The sequence below is a fragment of the Chinchilla lanigera genome, unplaced genomic scaffold (genome assembly GCF_000276665.1).
Source record: "Chinchilla lanigera isolate Chin_1 unplaced genomic scaffold, ChiLan1.0 scaffold00112, whole genome shotgun sequence".
In the NCBI taxonomy this organism is placed as follows: Eukaryota; Metazoa; Chordata; class Mammalia; order Rodentia; family Chinchillidae; genus Chinchilla; species Chinchilla lanigera.
This window is the reverse complement of record NW_004955513.1, coordinates 1,647,878-1,655,188: the sequence shown is the minus strand read 5'-3', so window position 1 is coordinate 1,655,188 and position 7,311 is coordinate 1,647,878. Positions and strand designations below refer to the sequence as shown.

General features: G+C 59.6%; 1 protein-coding gene across 1 annotated transcript in view; it reads right to left on the bottom strand.

The window, feature by feature from the left end:
- Ntng2 (netrin G2) overlaps positions 1-791 on the bottom strand; it is a gene marked incomplete in the record, with an annotated part of 46,665 nt that extends 45,874 nt beyond the window's left edge. The window contains 1 exon segment of the mRNA XM_013506741.1: positions 1-791.
- Between the last annotated feature and the right edge of the window lie 6,520 nt (positions 792-7,311).

Sequence of the window (7,311 nt, the reverse complement as noted above, 5' to 3'; positions counted from 1 at the left end):
CCGGCCTGGGCGGGCTCCGCGGCTGCTGTCGGTTGGAGCGCCGGGGCATCCCCCCTCCCGCCCCAGCAGGGCGCGGGCCAGATGGCGGGGCGCTCAGGGCCCCCCCGCGCGCCGCTCCAAGTTAATGCCCAGGCACAATCCTCTTGCCATCGCTGGCGATCACCATCGGGCTTTTATCTCTCGGCCTGATCCGGGCTGCGTAACTTCCTCTGTGTGGCTCTAACACACCATCCCACCACAGAGCAGCGGTCTTCTTAAAGGTGCAGGGAGGAAATACTGCGAGACTCCGGGGACGCCACGGCCCGGGGAGGGGCGCGGCGAGCAGGGGTGTCTCCGAGAGCCGGCCGCCAGGGTGGACCCCAGCAGGCGGCGGCGGCAGCGAGCCCGCTCCGGGGGTGGGGGGTCGCTGCCTACACATCGCCTCCGGGCCCGGGGGCCAGCGGGCCGCCGCGCGCAGGGCGCATCCTCAGCCAAGTGGGGTCAGGCGCGGCGGGGCTGCAGCTGCTCCCTCTCCAAAAGCGGGGCGCGGGGGGTGTTCCGGGGTGCCGGCGCCCGTGGGTGTGAGGGCTGCCCCATCGGCACCAGGAAGGGGGCCGAGGGAGTCGGGTCCCCCAGCCCAGCCGCCCAGGGCTCTAGGCTGCTCCTTTCTCTTGCTCTCTCTGCGAAGGGCTGCCACCCAGAAGGCCCGGAGCAGTGGGTAAAGGGGTGGGTGGGCGGATTTGGGGAGATGGGGAGGGGGAGCATCTGAGCTCACAACCAGAGCCTGAATACCAGCTGACACATCGCCGCCTCCACCCTCATGGGCCCTGCTTTGGAGAAGCCAAGCCAGCTCTGCAGGGAGTGCAGAGTAGGGGGGCAGGGGCCAGCTGGGGGTTCTCTGCCTCCCTGGGGCAAGGCTGGGAGGAGGCGTGGGAGGACTCTGGCAAGGCCGGGCAGAGGCCACTGAGTTGGCCCCAGCGGGCAGCCCTGGGCTCTCTGGCCCCTGGAGGGTTCCTTCCAGGCTGCTTCCCGGGGCTGTGTGAGGGAGGGCTGGCACTGTCTTCCGGGGGCGCTTGTGGTTGGGGTGCTCCTGGCCTCCTCAGGGTGGGTTCCTGATGCAGCGCTCCAGCCGCCAGCACTGCCATTTGGAAGCATGAAGAACAAAGGGCCTGAGGACAGAGAAAGAGAGAGAGGGAGAGAGAGAGAGAGAGAGAGATCAGTCCAAGGTCACAGAGGGTGTCAGAAAGGGGAGCAAGTGTCCCACCCCACGGCCAGCCCTTACCTCCTTGCCCCGCCTTAACCCTTCCCTGCTGTGGCCCCCTAAGCCCAGAGACGGGGCTGTGCTGCTGAATAACATTTAGAAGCTTGTGACACAGCAAGCAGAGGATGCAGAATTAAGGGCTGTTGTCTGCTATGCTAATAATAATATTTATTGAACACCTGTTTTATGGCGGCCTTTACCCAAACCCCTTTCTGTGCTTTACCCGCCGATTCTTCCCCCAAACCCTGCGACAACATAACTGCTCTTAGGGGCGTCCCCACTTCCAAGGTCATGCAGCTCAGGATGGGGCTGGCCTAGGCCACTGGGCTCGGGGGGCCGGGTGGTGGAGCTCTGTGGCTGCCTGACTTGGTAGTTAACCAGGGCATGGTTAACCTGTTGCTTTGGGGCCTCAGTTTCCCCACCTGTGAAATGCCAACTTGGGCCAACCGTGCCTTTTCTAAGAAGGGGTCCAAACAGGGCAAAGGAAGGTCTGTACCCACACCTGCTCTCCGGTCCCACCCTGGTGTCCAGGAGAGCAGGCAAGGGCCAGCCCTGGTCCCCAGCGCCCTGGTCTCAGAGCAGGGAGGGAAGGAAGCTTGCCGAGAAGGGCGCAGCGCTGGTGCTCTTAGAGCCTTCGGCCTGCAGAAGGGCAGAGTCGGGGCCCCTGGCGCAGGGTGAGTGATGACCCAGCCGCCCTCAGCCTGCTGTCCCCCCAGGCAGGGTCATCAATCCCCGGAAGCGGCCTGCTCCTCCATCATCGCTCTGCCCGGGTGCTGTCAGCATCAGCCACAAGACATGCAGGAGGGTGCTTCCCCCTCGCAGCCCGCCAGACACAGAGGAGGGGCCGGGCGCCCCCCCCATGCTGGCCAGGCTGGGCCGGGGGCCGGGGGTGCAAAGCTGTGCACACTCGAGACAGTTCTCGAACGCCTCTCCAGGGACCTCCCACCCCGACACTCCCTGACTCGGCATCAAACCGAGGCCAGCGGGCTTTTGCTGGGATCCACTGCCAGGCCAGACTTGCCGTCTCCCCAGCCACAGACCCCGGAAGTCAGGGGGTAGTGCAGAGAGCTCTGGGGTGGGAGCAGCGCGATGAGATTGTCTTGGCTCAGCCCCTCAGTAGCTGTGTGTCCTGCGGTGGGGGGATCTCTCCCCTGCTCGCAGGCTCAGTCTCCCCATCCGCACAATGAGGGGATCTGTCCCAAGGGTGGTCCCTGGGCTGCAGTCCTGGGGCTGCACTCCACGCAGCCTCCAGGAGATGGAGTTCCTCTTAAGGGAACAATGAAGTGCTTGTTTTCCAGGCTGGGGGACAAGCAGGATTTGGGGCACGGAGGGGCCAGCTGGCCAGGGGACGTTCATCTTTGAAAACTATTAAGGTTCCTTCAGACAAATGACCTTTTCCTGGCATTGAACAAATGCAGAGCAGTAGAGTCAGGAAAGTGTTAATGAGTCTCCCAAAAAACTCATCGCTGGCTCCTCTCTCGCCAGCAGCCTAATCAGCTTCATTGGTGGGGTTTTGGCTCTACGGCCCAGCTTTAATTTGAATTGTGTACATGGGATCACTAACAAAAAGCAATTGCCGAACAATGCGCTTAATTTTATTCAGTCTGAGGTTTTTTTTTTTTTAAAAGGATTGTGCATAATCAGACACACACACACATATCCTATGTATGCTGTATACGCACACGCTCTAAGCTGCACACCAGAGTGTGAACAGGGAGACGGGGCGCCACAGGCTTTATTGTTTATATTCCCTCTATGCCGTTCAACTCCTTCACAGTGAGGAAACACGCACAGGATAGCTAAGTCACAGAAAACTCTAAAGTCAAACGCAGAAATAATCTACCAGCTTTGCAAGGAGAGGTAAGAGATGAGAGTTGTGATGACAGGTAATCCAGCCCTCTGGGGATTTTGAGGGAGACTGCAAATCCTAAAGCTGACAGACAGAAGGACAGGCAGATCAAAGGCACTCGTGCTGGTGCTTAAAGGGAGTGCAGACTCAGAAACCACCACTGCCACCTTCTCCCCGCAGGCCTGGTTCACTCTGTCCATTTATGCCAGGCCGAGCTTTGGATTCGCCAGGAAACTCTTTGTCCGCCTGACCTTGAGCAGCTGAGACGCAGCTTAGGGACGTGGTAAGAGCCCAGGAGCTGCCCGGGACCGTCCAGGGGTTTCAAGATCTCCCTGGGCCTCTCTTCTACAGCCCAAGCACAGGGGGAGAGGGACCAAGACCCCAGCCCAGGGTGCTCCCCAACGTGACAGCTCCCGGCAGTCACAGAGGCTGCAAGAAGCGCTCAGGCTCCTCCCTGCCAGTTCCCAGCTCAAATCTCTAGACCATACTCCCATTAATTATTATTACTGTATTAATCATACATGTGATTAATTCAGTAATGGTGATTCATAATTGATTGCATTTTATATGGTGCCTTTCATCCACACATCCCCCAAGATGTGTGCTGCCTACAAGAGACACACGAAGCAGGACGTGTTCTCTGCTTGTCTGCATTTTGCTGGATACACTTCTCTTCGCAGAGGCAGGAGCTCTGGTCTCCGGGCACACTGGGCTCCCCAGCCCCAGCTCCGTGCTCCCTCCTGTGAGCCTCGCCTCGTGGCGGCCGTGCCAGGGAGTCGCAGGGACCCCACTCCCCGGGCAGGGAAGGCTGGTCCCTGGCAAAGCCAGCCTGACTCTGCGTGGAGACAGCCCTGCAGAACAACTCTGGCCCAGAGCTCTATAGCCTGACTCCCCGGCTCTGTGACTCTGAGGAAGCTAGTTCCCATTCTGCCTCAGTTCACCCAAATTAAAAATGGGATCAATGATAGCCTCCATCTTCCTGGGTTATTATAAAAATTAAATGATGCCCACAGCGTGGCATGTGGTGCACTTTGAGTGCTCAATAAATAGGAGCAACATTTGCAGGACCCTCAGCCTGGCAGCTTGCTGACTAGATTAGTCGCTTTTCTTCCCTGGGCCTCAGTTTTCTCAGCTGTAAAATGGGAAGATGGGTCAATCTGGAAGGTTCCTTCCAGATCCAAAATGAGTGACCACAGTGACAGTTGTGATCTGGGCCTTGGAGGTGGAGCAGCCGCTGGCTCACACTCCTACTCACTGTTTCCTAGCTCCATCTATGACTGTGAGCCATGTCACCTTGCCCAGCCTCAGTTGCCACACCTGGAAAATGGGCATACAAGGACACCCAGAGACCCAGGCTCGGCGTGAGGGTCTGATGACTGAATGCTGGAAGCCGGCTGGGTCTCTAGAAAGTGATCCGCGCTGGCGCTGGAGTCGCACACTCAGACCCCTGCACGGCGAGTTCCTGGTGGGCTCCTATTTCCACTTTGCCATCACGCTGGGGAAGGTGCTATTTTCTCCCCACTGCCCAGGCAGGAATACTGAGGTTGAGGACGGTCCTTGGTTGCTTTGCTCAGGGCAGGGCCTCTGTGTGGACCCTGATGTGTGATCAGACCTGAGCTTATTATTCCAGGATTTTCTCCCGGTCCCCAGCTGTCAGCAGAAAGCACAGGATGCAGAGGGGCTTGGTGCCCCTGAGGGCACACAGGGGGCTCTGGGCGGTCAGATGGCCCCATGTGTGGATGAAATGCCACCGGCCAGCCCTGCGTGGCCAGCTGGGTCTCTTCCTCCAGAGGCCAGGCACAGCCGCCAACATCTAGGTCCCCTTGGCTGTCTTCTCCTGAGTTCCAGGGAAGCGCAGCCCGGAAGGGAGGACCCGAGCTCCCCCAGGCAAAGCGGCTCAGCTCCCCAGGGAGGGAGGCTGCTGGGAGGGAAAGCCTGGCCCTTCCGCCCCCAGGGACCGGTGGGGAGCCAGGCTGCAGCAGCAGCAGCAGCAGTACACAGGAAAAGACTGATTGGTGCTCAAAGTGCTGGAGCCCAGGGTTCCTGGGGATTCCTCAGACTTCTGAAGCAAGATGCAAAGGAGCATGAGGGAACCAGGTGCAGTGCTGTATGCCTGGAATCCCAGCGCTCGGGAGGCTGAGGCAGGAGGATTCCTGTGAGATCAAAGCCAACCTGGGCAACTTAATGAATTTAAGGCCAGTCTGGACTACATAGTGAGACTCTTCTGTCTCAGAGAGAGAGAGAGAGAGAGAGAGAGAGAGAGACAGAGGGGGAGGGGAATAAAAGCAGCACTTGGGCCCCTCTATCAGATAATGGCAGAGCCCCACCAGCTTGGGTCTCAGAAGGTATCTCTCTGCAAGGAATTCAGGACTACCTACTGGGCACCTACTATGTGCAGCACCCTGCTGGGTCCCTGGGGTGCCAGGGTGATGGATCCGTAATCTCTCCCATGCACCTTACTAAGACCTACTATGCGCTGGCCACAGATCAAGCCTGAGAGGCCACGTAGGTTGAGGAAGCGAGCGTGTAAGAGTGTGTGTACACACAGCACATGCACGCAGTGAGTGTGCCGGGCTGGCGGTGCTGGCAAAACACACCAGGCAACCCCAAGATAACAATGGAGGTGACCCTACGGCTCAGGACGGAGGCCAGGAGAGCTCGACGCCGAGCGCCAGCACCACCACCTAGGCTGCGTGGAGCCCAGACCTCAGCTCTTGCTTCATGGGCCTCAGAGTCCTCACCGTCGAGTGGGATCGTCAGAGAGGTGAGGTTCACCGGGAAAACTTGTGGGGCTGTTGCCCAGGGCAGCTGGCTGGCAGACAGCGCGTGGCCGGACCCTGGCTCTGCCCCGCCAAGGCCTCTGCTTGGGAGATGGGCAGGCAAGGCCTGTCTGGCTCAGCAGAGGAGACTGCTGTGTCCCAAACCTTCCCGGAGGCCTGGGGCATAACAGGGTGGGTCAATTCCCAGCCCAGTTGCCCTCCCATCCGCAATCCCCTCTCGCCCTCCTGGCCCCGGGGTGATTCTGCCCCCTCTCAGCGTTGGGAGCAGGAGGTGCAGCCGCAGCACAGACTCCTTCCCTGCCAGCCGGCTTCCCCTGGCCAGGGGTGAGGTGGGCGGTGCCCGCCCTGGTCTCTTGCGAACGATGGGGAAGGTGCTCGCTGGCGTGTGGGGAGGAGCTGCACAGAGAGGGTGGTCAGAAGGAAAATGTAGCCTGGTGGCAGGACACACCCATAACCCTTGCACTCTGGGAGGCCGAGGCAGGAGGATCATCAGTTGGGATCCTGCCTGGGGACCTAAGCGACTTTGTGAGACCTTGTCTCAAAAATTCAAAAAGCACTGCAGCGCAGTGTGAAGACCCTGGGTTCAGTCCCCAGTACCCACAGTAAAGAAAGAAAGGAAGGAAAGGAAACTGCGTTCTCAGCAGGGAGATGCTGCACCCCTCCCGTCCGAGTCCTCACTTGGAGCAAACAGTTTTTCCTCTTTACGGAGCAGGTGATCCGGGCCTCAGCGTGGCACAGCAGATGTGGCCTTCCTCTCAGGCATGTGCTGATCACAAAATAATTGACCCAGTTATAGAAATACCTGCTCCCGCCCACTCCCCCGGGACCCTGGGTGGCCTCCCAGCATTACATCCCAGCTCCAGCCCCTGTCTCACAGCCCCTGATTATCAGCGTCACTTAAACAGAGTCCCAGCTCGGCCTGAGCCCAGAGCCCCCACGTGCGAGGGCAGACAAAGCCCAAGCGTGGCCGGGCCTGGAGCAGCGGTCCCGGCGACAAAAGGCTGCTGAGCATCCCGAAGGCACCCACAAAGCGAGGAGGACGGAAGCCGACAGGCACGCCTCGATTGTCTCTCTGCTCCCTGGGAAGCTGTGCTGCACACAACTTGCTCATTAAATTGTCCAGGATGAGGCCGCCACTGGCAGACAAATTCCTGGTCTGCCAAGCACTGGATTTGAAGGGTCCCTCGGTCAGCTCCTCCCCGCACAGCCCTGGTGTCTGTGCATGGTCTGTGCAGCCCTGCCTGGGAGGCGCAGGGGACAACGTCCTCTCTCTCAGGCGTGCTCCCTACCCACGGCCAATCTCTTCTGGTCAAAGAGGGGCTTCAGGGTTGGGGTTCTCTGGAACCCTGCAGGGCCCTGGAAGCACAGCTCTTGTCCTGGGAACCGGCTTCCATTTCTCCTGTAAGAGCACATGGCCTAATGGATGGAGACAGCTCCAGATG